The sequence below is a fragment of the Dromaius novaehollandiae genome, chromosome 1, assembly GCF_036370855.1.
Source record: "Dromaius novaehollandiae isolate bDroNov1 chromosome 1, bDroNov1.hap1, whole genome shotgun sequence".
Classification (NCBI taxonomy): domain Eukaryota; kingdom Metazoa; phylum Chordata; class Aves; order Casuariiformes; family Dromaiidae; genus Dromaius; species Dromaius novaehollandiae.
The window spans coordinates 139,207,910-139,223,123 of record NC_088098.1 but is presented as its reverse complement, the minus strand read 5'-3'; the positions used below and the strand labels follow the sequence as shown (position 1 = coordinate 139,223,123).

General features: G+C 40.7%; 1 protein-coding gene across 3 annotated transcripts in view; it reads right to left on the bottom strand.

Annotated features, from left to right (window-relative positions):
- The window catches only part of MID1 (midline 1), a 260,488-nt gene that overhangs the window by 160,147 nt on the left and 85,127 nt on the right, over positions 1 to 15,214 (bottom strand). The window contains exon 1 of one of the 3 annotated variants that reach the window (XM_026117000.2): positions 1,062 to 1,331. The exons of the other annotated variants lie outside the window; for them this stretch is intronic. The gene's annotated coding sequence lies outside the window, so the exon portion shown is untranslated. Of the gene's footprint in view, positions 1 to 1,061; positions 1,332 to 15,214 lie in introns of those variants that run through there. 3 annotated transcript variants of the gene reach the window in all.

The window sequence follows — 15,214 nt, the reverse complement described above, 5'->3', positions numbered from 1 at the left end:
AAGATTTCCCACAATGGTTTCAGAAAGAGAGCGAAAAACAAATGCTGCATTTGCACTACAGGTGCAAAGTCCTCACACATGTACTCCCTGGCCACGTACTATAAAAGTCCCACAGACAGCTGCATGAATAACACCCCCGCACAAAAGAACCTAGAAGACTTCTCTCATTTCCTCGTATTTACTCACTGCCTACCTAGAAAATAACATACTGATTGTAAGATTCTGCAGCTGACTGGCAAGGAGGCTTTTTATAAAGTGGGACAGATCTCGGATTCAGTCTTCAGGCACAGCTCAGACAGTTTTTCTTGCTCCCACAAGGCTCTTCTAACTGGACGTTTTTGTTGTAAAACTATGAAGAGTGAGAGTTGAAAACATTTTGCCACTGTGCCTTTTAACTATGAGAATGAGAATAAGAGCTGCTTTTGTCTCTTCAGGTGAATAGAAGTCTTTAAAAAAAATCTCATTTGAATAATCTTCGGAAAAAATCCCTAGAAAACACATCTTAAAGTACTTTCGTGAAGCTGTAAGAGAGCTTGAAACTACTACATTTTAAAACAATCACAAGATTAAAGTACTGGCAGGCAAGGAAGTCATGCAGAGCTGTTCAATAATTTATCCCTGGGCTGAATTATTGGCATATTTAGGCTCGTAACACTGCAAGTTCTTTCCTTTTACATGTCACAAACGCGGCTGCGAGACAGTCTACACAATACATTTAAGCCATGGCAAAATGGAATTTATTTACATATCTCATGAGCAGCTTTCATGCCCTGCATAAAACTGAAACACAGAATGACCTGCCTGACATGGCTCATGACTGGCAAGATCAAGCTGAAAGCAGAAACCCTTTAATCACTTAATTTTCTTTTTTTCCCTGAAACTTACTTTTCATCAAGCTGTGGAAAAAAAAAAAAAAAAACAAAAGGCGGGGGACCACAACTCTGCAAAGGTTTCTGCCAGTGCTAGCCAGACCGACAAAGGGAACACTGCAGCCCACAGCAGGCTCTCCGCCTCCTCCTGCCCCTCGGAAACCGCTGCGGGCTTTGCAGCACGGCCCTTACCTGCCTCATGTTTGGACTCCCATTATCCATCCAGCCGGGAAGGGGCTGCGTTCAGGCTCGCGCCACGGGGCTATTGGCAGGGCGAATATCCATCAAGTTTCCCAGGGCAAGCAAGTTTTTCCCCTGTCTTGTTTTTCCTTTTATCCTTCGCCGGGTGGGGAGGACTCTTCCTAAGACAATGTCAAGTTTCTCAGCCTTCCTTCCCAGCCTATTAAAAGTCAGGAGTAGGGAGGCAACTGTCCGCCGAGCTCCTATTTCAAATCAGAGCGCAGGGATGCAGCAGTTGGCTGAATTAGGCCATGAAATAGCGTCGCCAATCAGGAGAGAGGGGAGGGAGGTATAGCACATAAAGGCTGCCTACATGAGGATCAGGAAAGCTTTCAAGGATTCAAAAGACTGAAAGCAGCTGGAAACAGTGTCTAGGGCTACAAAGAGGGAAGTCAATTTGTGGTATAAGAGATTATTCCCATTCTCATCTAACTGCTCAGGGTCTGCTTAAAGCTTAAGAGGCTCCCAGGATTTAAGCAAGAAAACGTAAATGTCCCGTGAAACTACTGAAATATCAGTGACGCAGAAACACTTCAAAGCAGCCCCGTAAAGTGGCAATATTCCATTCTAGTGGGAGCCATATGCGCTCCAGAAGCACCGATTTCCTCATGTCAGATTAGAAGGTAAATTACATAATGACATGAACCGGAAGTTAATAAAATACAGTATGCTGTTTACATAAAGAGCAAGTGCCTCTCTGCCTGAAGGAACAGAGGGCTATGAAAATACACATATGAATCTACAGGCTTCAGAAATGTTTTGCTGCAAAGCATTATCTGCCTCCGCGGCAAATATTTAATCATCCTTAGCATTAGCGTGCTATCTGGTTTGTCTTCTTTAGGAAGGGTGATTTCCTCATCCTGAAGATTAGCTCAATGTGCAAGATAACACTACACCGCATCTGCAACTTTAAAGAAAAACAATAATAGAATTTTTTTATGTTTTAACAATGAGATCAGTTCTTATCTGCTGCCCCTCAGTGGCTTTCATTAAAATAAACAAACCAAAAGTCAAAAAATCCCAAATCTAAAGTGCCATTGCTGCTTGAGTTACACCTTTCTGAGTCAAAAAAGGGCAGAAATACAAAACTGCAAACTCATACCACCTACTCTTCTTCCAAACTCTTTGCCTCTCACTTAACAACAGTTCAGAAGCCTGTTAGTCTCTCTGTTCCACTCTAAATGGAAATGTGTCTTTTCATCTCAGGGGGCAACCAGGCAAATCTGACATCCAAAAAAGGCTCCAACATCATGAGTTTGCTTCTGCAAGAGCTTTATCTACCATGGCAAAAAGTAGTCACTGTCCAGAAAAATTCATATGAATGCAAGAAATCTTTTTGAATTGAGCTGGAGAAAGAAGGTGTGACAATGATGTGCTGCCAGGATTTTAATTAAAGGCTTCCTAAAATATATTTCCTTTTAGCTTATGATAAGCTCCCTGTGCTAAGGCAGGGTATGTTGGAGGGAAACAAAGAGAAAGACTGAAAAATCTATTCATTTGCTTTCCCATTTAAAAACAGTAATGATTTTTCTCATAGCACAATCAAGAAAGGAGGGTTTTTTTTTTTTCTATTTGCATAATATTGGCACAGTCCAGCTCAGAAGCACGGCATAGATGGAGGGAAAAGTTGATTTAAGACACTATTGCACTCCCTTTATCCAGGGCTGGACATGCTCTTGCTTGGTCCACATCTTCAAGTTGAAGGATCCATTTATATGTTTTGACTTATGACATGAACAAATATCTCCAGGGATCAACATAACACATTTTATAATGGTAAGACCAACCATTCCATTTACACTAGCCAAAGCGTGGATAACTTTGTGATCCTCCAGTGACAGGCTAGCACAGCCCCCATGCGCTTGCAGAACAGCTGAGGCAGCTGCAACACATAGTCTGGTGCATTAAGAGCACTTAACAAGAATGCTGGCCCTCTGTTCCCCAAACATAGCTCAGTGGTCACATGTCATCTGAAATGAGTATGTGGTATGTGAAGACCTCTGACTGTAGTTCAATCTAGGAGAATCCTCTCCAGGATGCATTCAGAAGAAGGGTGCAAATGCACTTTTTTGAAGTAATTTGGGCCTTAGGGATAAACTTCCCCGGAGAAAGCGATTTAGCAAAAAGTGCAAAACTTAAAAAATTCATTAGGATTAGTAAAGATTCACCCTGAAGTCTTCAGTATGGTTTCAGGGTTTTGAGAAGCGGATTCTGAGGGCAGCTGCAGAGTTTCATGAGGAAACATAGCTAGAGATTCAGTAATCACTCCTACATAATAAAGATAAAAAAATGAAGAACTTTTCTAAAAATGCACACCTTTTAATATACTACCTGCAATGCTAGAGTATGTGATGAGAGTTGCATTTTTTCTGAAAATTCAGCAGAAAGTGGCATCACTGAGTTCTATATGATAAAAACTGTTCTTAGTGTTACCAAAAAAAAAAAAAAAATTCAAAGGAAATTTAGCAATGACACATGTTCTGGAGAGCTGTTTTTTTACAAAGAAAAGCAAGTGTCATACACAGCCCCCATTCTAACTCTACCATTCACTTTCCATCTTTGAGGAATGTGTTTTATGATCAATCCACATGACAGCAGTACTATCACACAAGGTGGATTCAGAAAACTAGGTTTTGGACTTAATGCCTTCTGAATGGAATGAGAGGAATAGAAAGGGTCCACATTTGAACTGGCTTTGCAGGTAATCGGTCTCCAAAGACACAATGGTGTAGCTAGGCATGAGGAAAAGGTATTGCCACTTGGGATGTAAGAAAGGACAGATGCTGTTTTCTGGACCTTCTCTTTCATTGTCTGGTTTCCCATCTATAGTCCAAGTGAATATGTGTGCATGAGAAAGTCGTGCCACCTTCAGGGAACTGAAAGAAGATTCTGCCTCTTTAGGAAGAAACATTTATAATCCAACCACTACTGCACCCAGTGGGTACCCATCGAGGTAAGGACAGCCAGAGGACTTTGTGTCAGCTGTAAGTTAGGGCAACGCAGGGAGCAAAGCTCTGTATAAGTGAGAGCAAAGTCGTGTTTGGGACCCTGATAGTCTCTCAGGATTCTCACAAAGTTAACTCAAGTTAAAAGACAAATGGTCACAAGTACACTGACCTATCAGCAGGTTTAAATTTTCTGAACTCTGCTTATCAGTAGCAGTGGTTAGCTCATCTTTATTAAACCTCCTGTTAGGTGATCTAGAGATTATGACACTGCATGGGACTCTCCCAGGCACTAGCTGCACTGCAGTCAGAAGTGCAGCCGCAGCACAAGTTGACATGCCAAAATAGCTTTGACCTTGCTGCTTTGAGATATGTTAAATTGCACTCTCTGCGAGCAAGCCTCACACAGGCAGTCCCCGCACATGTATTGCAAGCACAGCATCCTTATTGCCCCGCAGACCCTCCAATTAGTCAGCCAGTTGCCTCTGTAGCAAGAAGTCAGGATGCCCCAGGGGTGTGCCTTAGCAGGGGCGCCTGCCTGAGCCCAGGGCCCGTACAGACACACCGTCTCACCGCTGGCTTCTGCCACACTCTGCGACACACACCCAGCACCTCCCATGCAAAACAAATGTGCTGGACCTCTGTGGACTCATGCCTCAAACACCACATTGCCCCATTCGTTAAAGCAGAGGCAACAAGGGATAACTTTAGCTGGGCATGCTGGAGCAGTAGCACTGTACTGGCAAGAATGTCAGTGTGGTCTGTGCTACCCTGCTTGTGACCTTGCAAAAGTGGTCAGAAGAGGCTAGCGAGAGCTCAGGACGTTGGGTGCTAATGCACAGTGAGTCCTCCTTGCTATTGCTGCTCAAGATAAAGAGGCAATTTCAGCACGTGTCCCGAGCTGATTTCAGGGGCCAAGAAGCTCTGGGAGTTCTTACAGATGTGCAGCAAAACCCACCAGTGTGTAATGTGGAACACAAACTTTACATATGTACAAATATCACATACTTTTACTAAAACACAGTAAATTTGATGCTATGTATTCTTTGTCAATACGTCAAATCTCAGTCTGGAAAATTTCAGTTGATTTTGGTGGGACGAGGCTTAGTTCACTGATAATCACTGCAGTGGCCAAATTTGAAGGTTTTAAGTTGTGACAAGGCAAAGACAACAATCTTGATATCAGAAATTTGACACTTTCATCTGAAAATCTGAAATCTTTGTTTATTCTGATTTGTTCACTTACCCTTCCTTAATGAGTTTCATTCTTTCCAATAAATTACTCCATATTCAAATACAGGTACAGCTTGGACCTGGTGGACCAGATGCAAAGCAGTCTAATGTAGAATTACTTGGCCACTGGAGATCTTTTTTTTAATATATAATAGAATTTTATGTGGTCCAGACCAGCTAGGTCTCCCACAGTAGCAGAGGGAGTGCAAAATGGGAAATGGAGAAAAAGACTTTCTCTCATTAGCTGAATTCCAGCTGTCATGGAGATCCTTTTGGACCCAGAGAGTTGAATATAAGCTAAAGACAGAAGAACCACTCTGTCTCTATACTGAACTGTGCCAAAAAGAGACAGGCCAGACCCCAGGATCTGATTATACAGGAGAAGTAAAAGAGCCACAGCAGAGAAATATATGACCCAGTATACAGCTTAAGAAGAAACAAAATGCACTTGAAAATCAACAGTTAAAACATCTTCAGTTATGAAGTCTATCAGAAATAGATTGCCTTTGATTTGCAACATACACAACTGATAAAAATAAAGACATACTATTTTTTAAAATAAGTAATCAACTAAACTTTTGCACTTCAGCAGGAAAAAGGTAATATTCACATCCAAACTACTGGTGTCGAAATTCATTTCTAATGGTTTTTATAATCCCTCCCTTGGCAATTTCAAATTGGCACCTGCGGGAAGAATAGGATGTCCAGAAGACAAAATACTATTTAATAACCCCAGACAGCACTAGAATATATAACTCTAGGCAACACTACAATATAAAAATATCCACCAGAAGAACTGGCACAAAATATTTGAATTAGAAGGCTGTAAAATGAAGAAAAATTTCTGAGAAGACAATATAAAACAATGCAAAAACTCTTAGACCATATCAGTACTGAAACTTCTCAAAATGTCAGCATCACACAATAACTTTAAAATGCATAGTTAATATTAAAGAAGATAAGGTTGTGGAGGGCAGATTCCCACAAACCAATACTTAACTGCTTTTATCACCATTGCTGCAGTGAATGAAACGAAGATAAGCTCATTACCTGGCTGAGTGAGTGTCTGACTTACGGGTATTTAAATGCACACGTTTGCCAACACAGGCTTACAAATAAGACCAGCATTGTCAGACAACCTTAAATTTACAAATACACACTGAAAGCCACAGTGAACAAAGAAGTCCTTAAGGGAGACCTTTGGGAAATGCATTACCTTTCAAGCAAGATGACTCAGCCTTTTGGCTCACTTATGGAGGTGGAGATGAGAGGTCAGAGCATGCTGCAGTCCTCTTGGCCGAATGGTCCTTGGGTGACCATTCCTCCTCCATCAGTATTTACAGCATCCCTCAGACTGCTGTGATCTCACCTGGGGCTGCACCAGCCGCAGGCAACAGAGAAGGGAAGATGTCTTCGGGACAACATCTTCCTCCATTGCTTACACAATCTGAACAAGCCACAGCTCAGACAGACAGAAAAGTCATAAAAACTGATCAATCTGTACTTGCCTTAATGACAACTCTGACTAGACTTTTTGATTAAGGTATTTTAATCAGAAGAAAATATTTGCTGGATTTCATTTCACTGCATCTGTGCTACGAGGCAGATACTTGATCTGCTAGACTGCACAAGTTGGTGCACACTCATGTGTATTAAATTAGCTACAGGAAGACTGATATTATGTTCCAAATTTATATGGAACTATAGTAAGCTAAAAAGACTAATGAAGAAGCATGCTATAAGGGATCAGAGTTTCTAAAATGTCTGTTGACTAATATATAAACCTACAGAATTTCGTGCAAATCCTAATTAGTCTACTGTGGTATTTCCATTTTATTTGCTAGGATTTTACAATTAGCTGATACTTCATTACTCTTAAAGCAACAGTAAAGAGTTAAATGACAATACTTTTTTTTTATTATTATTCCAGTCTTAAGAAGCCTCTATGAAGAATGTAAAAATAACAAGAGAAGAATTGCTTTATATTTCTGTAACACTTACTAGCATAGAAAAAAAGTAATTTTATTTCATAACATTTGTACTGGCTACATATTTAGTGACCAATGGCAAAGCCCAATCATGCAATGAGTCAAGCTAAGCAAATAAAGATTCAGACATGTAGTAAAAGTTGTATGAGATATATGCTATATGGTCTCACATCAAGCAATAGCTGTCAACAGAAATAATACTCTGCTATTCCAGGAATGATATCCATATATATGTTCACACAAATATTACGAAGAGTCCTCTGGCCACAGTTTCACTGAAACAAATTAAAGCCTGAACTGTTACACTGTCATCCAAGTGGGTACCCACTCGAAGTGCCACCATCTGCATGTTAGCCAAGATCATCAAACAATGCAAATCCTTCCTTTCCAAGTGAAGCCCACTAACTACAGGTTTACCAAACAAGTGCATAACATTCTCACATTTAAGCCATTCTGCTATAAAAGAGAGTTTTTTCTTCAACCTGAACACAGCAGGTTAGACATAGCACACACCATGCTATGGTTATGTCTCTGCAAGAAGTAAGGAGTTCTAAGCGCCGTCAGGACCGCACCATGTTCAGGAAGAATTACAGGGAAATGTGCTCTGTGAGGGCAGACTTTCCATGCTGCAAGCAATGCTGGCATTTTAATATGTCTTCTTAGCAAGACATTGACATGAAAAAAGGAAACATTTCTGAACCAGTCTTTTTTCAGATTTCTTGTTCTCGGAAAATGTTTGATATTTCAAAGTTCTGCTGCATTCCCCTAGAATGGCACCACAGACTTTGGGAACCGGAATTCGGGTGACAGGTACTCCCCTTGATGGCCCCAAAAGATCGGCTTTCTTACCACGGCAAATGTCCCATGATGCAAATTTACCTCTGCAATGAATCAGTCAGTGAGGAGAGTATGCGCAGTATCTGTGATGAGGTCTTGCAGAGCTACAAATGGAGCTCAGGAATTTTTCCACAAATCCCATGAAGCAAAGTGCCACCGCAGGGACAAGCACTACTATATTGCATTGACTTCAAACCAGCGGTTTCAGCTCAGCTGAACAGGGTGGAAGTTGTCTAAAAGGTCAAATCAGACTAAAATCTTTTGTTTCATTTTTCCAGGCAGAAAAAGTAAAAATTCGTGGCAAAAATTTATATTTTCTCATGAAAATGAATTTCATGAGAAAATTACTTTTTGCACTCTTTGCAGTCAACTGCCTTCCCCCCGCAGTGTTCTAATGGGGAACTCCCATTTATCCCTTCTCTCCAGTGCCCCGACTACCCTTGCCAGCTGCTTGACACACGGAAAAACAGCTTCTCTGAAGCAGGCAACATATTGGAACGGGAGATGTAAAAGTTACCTGTCCATTGGTTACACAGCAACAGGGTCAAATGGAAACTTTGTGAAGAACTCTTAAACTCAAAGAACTTCTTAAAGAAATAAAGAACACTCCAGTATGGGACTCAGAACTGTGATTTGGAATACAGATTGCAACCCGCAAATGGCTTTTGGGTCTATGGGCAAGGCATTTAATCTCTCCGATTTTAATTCTCGAACTGTTACATGAAGCTACCTTTCCTAAGGACTTTGAGAGGATAAATCCATATAAACCAAAATATCTTTAAGACATTACTGTAATCAGTGCAGTACAGACCCTTCTATAAACAGGAGCAAAAGGCACAAAAAAAAAATCTTTGTAGAAGTGACTACAAGTATCTGGGCTGAAAGTAAGTAGATACAGTGGGAAAGACCATATTAATCAGCCAACACAACTATACAACTGGAATTATTCCTAGAAAATCATGTCTGTCTATGTGTGTGTGTGTGAAAGGGAGAAATATATTCAATTTTTCCTCAAAAAATGTCTATTATTATACTTTTTCTGTTGAAAAGATAGATTTTCTAAGGTTTTCTTCCCTACAACTGAGCTAAATATTTCTCTAGCTTGGATACCAATTAAATGTAATATCTGTGGTGAGACTAGGTCTGTGGGGAGAGGGAAGAGGCCTGGGGAATGATAACAAAATAACCCAAATCCAATCCTGAAGTCCTTAGAGTCTGCCCAGGAAAACCTCTTTATGCAACTGAGAATTTGCTAACATAAGTGACTTGCAATTTGACTCATACGCTTCTGGAGTTCACCAGGGTCACTGTCAAGGTCAGATTACGTATAAAACATCAAATTTGTGTTGTTTCAGCGTGGCCCTTGATACTGATTATGTAATACATTTACACAGGAAGTTTTACACACAAAACCCCCCCATCACCTTCTAATTTCAAATGAGAAAACAAGCAAAGATTTAAAAGAAAATCAAAGGAGCTTTCTCATCAAAGAATTTTAAATTAAGTAATTTAAGGATGTGGAGAGATATCACAGAGCATTAGTCATAGCAGTAAAATAGCAGTGATAGTAAAAAAAGAGTTTCAGAGAGTCTTCTGTATCACATTAATGCTTTTTCTCACCAGGAGCATTGCTTAAAATTATTTATGTATACAGCAGGCCAAGGACTGATTTGAAACACTATACTTTTAAATAGGCCCGTTGGGAGTACTGTCCTGAGAGGATGGGTCTGGCCAGGTCTCACCCTTCTATCTATGCCAAGTAGCCCTTTTTTTAACCTTTAAACTGTTTTCAGATGGTACTTTTATGAACCACTATACCTCATTCCTTTTAATTACAGACATATATAGTATAGGTTTACCAGTTTCCAAAAGAATTTTTGCTTTATTTAGGTCACATTTCCAGATGTGTCCCCTCCTTAGGCCTCTCTTTTTGTTAAATGGCACTGGTAATAAAAGACAATGAGTACAAAAATAATGCACTTCTCCAGGTTCCAGGCAAGCTAGTTTTATAATCCTATCCTTTGGTTCTTATTTTATAAGCTACCCTTATAAAAAATTAAATAAAGAAAAACAGACTGGTCCGTGAAAATTGTATTTCTATAGCTGGGGTTCAGCTTTTTTCATGAAGATCCAGTAATAGAAAATCCAGTTCAGGTAAGACTTGAACCATATGAAGGCAAGCACAGAAATAAAATGCATACCACTAGGCTTTAATTTTTGTTCCTCATTCCAACCCCGCCTGCGACACACTCTCTGGCATCATTATTTTGCACCGACAGCAGGAAAGAAAAGGACAGAAGTAGCTGCTACTTCATATTATACCAACAGTGTAGGTTAATGTATACTGTGTAAGCTATTTCATGTACATTTTGATCTCTAGGGCCACACTTTGTCACATATGCTCATACTCTCCCTTTTCCCAGCATCTTCATTAGCTTGTATTTTGCAGTAATACACTATGGAACTATAACAGTCCTTGAAGGTCCCAATTGCCATTTCATAAAAGCCTTTTTCACCCTTCTTGAACAGCAAGCAGAGCCTTTTTGTAAATGGGAATTGGGAGTGATGTCCTGATTATCCTGTCACCGCCAGCCACTCATTCTTTAAGCACTCTCAGTTTCCTTGCCCACCTTCTGGGACTAAGTGAAGAACTTGGTAGTACACAGCCCCGCAGACCAAAATTAGGCGTTTGCACATACAAAGGAATTTTACTGAATTGAGCAGCCATGTTGTCTGATTACAAAACCACTTGGTAACCTTTGATTTTACTCTCATCATTGTACATGAGTGGAAGTAAATGCAATTTGCACTGTAATGCACTTTGCACTGAATTAAGAGAGAGAGAAAAGTCATACTGGACTCAAAACCAGAGACCTTCATGATTTGAACAGTTTCCCTGTATCTCTTATCAAGGGAACTCTGAATACATTGGGATCTTCAGGCAACTGATAGTCACCTACCTCTCTAAGCAGTTTATAGACTGGGAAAATAACAGCCCAGCCCCAGAGAGGACAAAGCACAGAGTCCTTTGGAAGAAGGCGACGGCACTTCTGCAGCATGGGAGCTCTGCTTGGCGTCCCTGCGTTCTTAGCTTAAGGGCTGTGTGGTGCAGAAAGCTCGCCGCAGGGAAATTCACCTGCCATGCCCACAGTTTGAACTTCGGAAGAGTAAAGCCTCATTCACTTGCAAATTGGAAGCTGAAAGGAAAGGGAGAGCATCTGAAAAGCAAAGTTTAAAATGGCAGGAACTGTCATTGCAACCAGAAAGGTCATTATTGCTATGGCTTTGTGTGATGCAAAGAGAGAAATTCAGAAGCCTGCAGGTAATGTAAACAGCATGGCTATATCTGTAACTTGATAACTGCGTTAAGGGAGGCATCTGCACTTTCAAAATACCTAGTTATTTTGGGTGCCTTCATGTGAATTCCAATGTTCAGCCCTTTTGGGAAACCTTTCCCTTTTATGCTGCCTCTGTTTGGCCACCACAAGCCACTAAAGCCCTCAGAGCACTTAACGAAGGGCCTTTATTACTGGCACGCTGTGGATGAAGGGTAATGCATATCCTCCATCCTGCTCCCTAGAGCGACTCCTTATACCCATTAATCTTTCGCCTTTAATAAAAAAAACTGGTATATACAACCAAAGTAGATGGACAAAAGAAAGGAGCATTCCCTTAGACAAGGGAATCATGAATCTCGAGCATTTTTACATTTGTCTCCAGTGTAGCTTTCTCCACGAGATAATATCAACATTTTACAAATATTAAGAGGGCACTGGGTGCACATAGCATTAAGATGTTGCACCGTCTCTAACAGGTGATAGAGGAGTTGCTATGGTTACTATATTCTGTTAAGCTGAATACTAAATAGGTTCACAAAATATATGTTCTTATTTGTTATGTAAAATATTAGTTGCCCAGCTGGCATTCGCCTATGCACCCCTTTTATTTTGTCAAGGACTTTCCACTCCTTCGTCTTTCAAACAAAGTGGATTTTGGTACTGTTTAGAGAAAGGAGAGGTCACTAACCATTCTCCTCCTCCAGAAAAGGGGACAAGTTAGGTAGCTCGTTATCTGGCCTGTTTATAATTAAATCTAAAAATGACTGCTTCACTGTACTGGAATTGTGAGAGCTTTTATTTCAGAGGATTTAATGAGTCATGGAAATGTGTTTACAAGGCAACAAGCCTCCACTACACAAAGAACACGACATTAGCATGGCAATAGACCATATAGCTTTTAATGGCCTGAACCCTTTATCTCATATTCATAAGGTGCCCTGAGATTGTCCCATCACCAATATTTGATCCAGTGATCCTTTCAGATGGGTTACATTTTTTGCCAATGGACCTGAAGGTAATATTTAGGAAGTCTATTATCAGGCATGCAAATTGGGAGAAAAATGTGCCACATCAAATCATGACAGTTTAATAAGGTATTACTCATGGGCAAATGCTTTCATGCACTGCCTACTTAGAAGCGCAGGTTGAAAGAAGTTATTGTAAATACAACATATTTGAAATTTTTATTCTTGTCTGTCCTCTTAATGATACAACTAAAGGTAAGTTTTAACATGCTAATTTCACTGAATTTTATCTTATTTATTAAAATTTCCAGAATGTAAACAAATACAAGATTCCCCTTTTTTCTTATGAACCGAACACTACTGTCTGGAATCCTTTGGACCTTTGTGGCCGTTATATATCTGATTCTTAGAACCTATTTAGCTTTCACAGATACACCAAATGATACCGGCAGACGAAAAGATCAGAGCTTGCTGAGTATATTAAGAATAAAAGGAATTTATTCTGAAATTTTTAAATGACAGCAGCTGCAGTCATAAGACGGAATCTTGCTACCATGAAACTCATTACAGTGGCAATAGCACAATTTTTAATGAGCTGAATGTGACTGGGACTTTGCCTATAATCCATTGATAAATTGATTGTGATAAGAAAAATGTAAATGCTTCCTCCAGGTTTGAGTAAGAACTTAGATTTATTTGAACACCTGTTACTATACTGATGTTAGTAAACAGTTTAGTTTTGAGCAAGATAAAGCAAGAGCAAATGTGCTTGCAACTTTCAGATCACTCTTGCAGCTTGTACCCAGAGACATTACTGGGAAATGAATTAATATTTTGCAGTCTGAGGGTAGCAAGTATTTACAGCAGTATTGAGCAACAGAATAGGAATTTGTGGAAGATAATATATCGAGCAAGTCTAAATACTAACTATGTACTTACATTATGTATTTTAAAGTGTAGAATATAGCATATTTCTAGAATCAAGAATGGACATAACATTGCTCTTGCAAGGTGTTACCATGTTAACAACTAGGGCACCTTCTGTTAAAACTATTAATATATGGCTTATCACTTCATAAAAGCTTGAAATCACAATGCCACAACAATAAGCACACGTGGTACATATGAAGTTGGTCTGCAAATACAATAAAAAGCATTCAGAGAGAAGCAATTTTTGATATACCTAGCAGAAGTAAAATTGACCATGTTTGTTCCACAGCTGCCGCTTTTGTTATCCACAGAATAACCCGTCTGTACTCACTCTTTATTTTGGTTCCTTTCTGAAGTGCAAGGGTGTCTTTTGCTGCCTCCTCCTTCCTCACCACACACACCAACCTGCCTTGCAAAGCAAAGTTTGAGGTGGCCGGTGAAGTCAACCACAAGGCTTAGACATAGTCAGGAAATCTGCTCCCAAACCTACAGCAGACCTTCCATTTACCCAGAGAGCTATTCTCTATTGTAACGATTCTGTTACTGGTTTCAGAATTTCGGCACTTGCTACATTTATAGAATAACAATTCCAGGAATAAACATGAAAAAGTGGATGAGGTGATAAGTGCATTAGAGGAGTGAGAGAAGCAAGAACCATAAACTTTCCACACAAATATGCACTTGTATGTTAAAAACAGATCCACCACCTCAGGAATACAGATAAAAATATCCAAACTAAAAAGGTTGTCACAAGATCAGAGACACATACTTCCTAGGAAAAGACACCACCGGACCTTTTCTTGTAGCGACTGGTGTGCGTGGGGGGGGGGGGGGGGGATAAAAGGCAGGGAAAATAAGTGTGCAATAGCATGGAGTTGGTTTGGGATTATTTTCTTTTTTATTTTTTGGCAGGGAGAGGGGGATAGTTTTTTTCTCTGATAGGGAAAGCACGAGTTGGGGCGGTGGCGGAGCCTCGCCGCCTGCCTCCCGGGGCCGGGGCCGGGGCCGGGGCCGGGCGCTCGGCGGGCCGAGAGCAGCCCCTGGCGGCCGCCGCCCGCCTCGCCGCCCCGGCTCGGTCTCTGCCGCCGCCTCTCGCCTCGCCCCGCAGGACGGAGGGCGGTTTGCAAGCTTTCATCGAGCGCGGCTGCCCCTCGGAGCCCGTCGGGCGAGGAGTTCATGGCAGACATCGCGAAAGCGCGCTAGCTCTCCGCAGAGAAAAGTAAAGCAGCTCCGTAGCGCCAGTGGCTTCTCAGCCGAGCTTCCTATCGAGGCAGACAATGATTAAAAAAAGAAAATTCAGCATATATGGCAAGCAGTTCTATTCATTCTTGCTGATAATGCCATCTGTAACATTGTAAGGTATCTTCCTGTTATCCCTGAGAGACATGACATGAACTCTGTGTTTCTAAACCTTTCTAATGTATGAAGCTGATTTCTACGGGGGGGGGAAGAAAAAAGACAGCGTCCTTTCAAAATTTCTATTTTTCATCTAGTTTGAATGATTATGAAGTAAGTGCACTATTGCATGCATACCAGTACATTATATTACACTTCATGCCCTAGTTGTATATGTGAAGTCTCTACACTGTAATTTTTCTGTAGTTAAAAGCTTAAAAGCCCACAAGAGTTTGCGTACTTGAAATTTGTGGTAACTCTTTTTCCCCCAGCATATGCCTAGCCCCTTGGGATAAAATTTTTTTGTTAAAGACCAGCTTTCTGCTTGTGAAAATATGATGAAACCACTGAACTCTGACCAATAAAGCAGAGTGCATTCCACATTAGCCTGTAGCAACAGGATATCCTGATAGTCAGCATAAAGGGGATAAAAACACCAGCAAATAAACCTCAGGATAACTGAAACCATCCCAC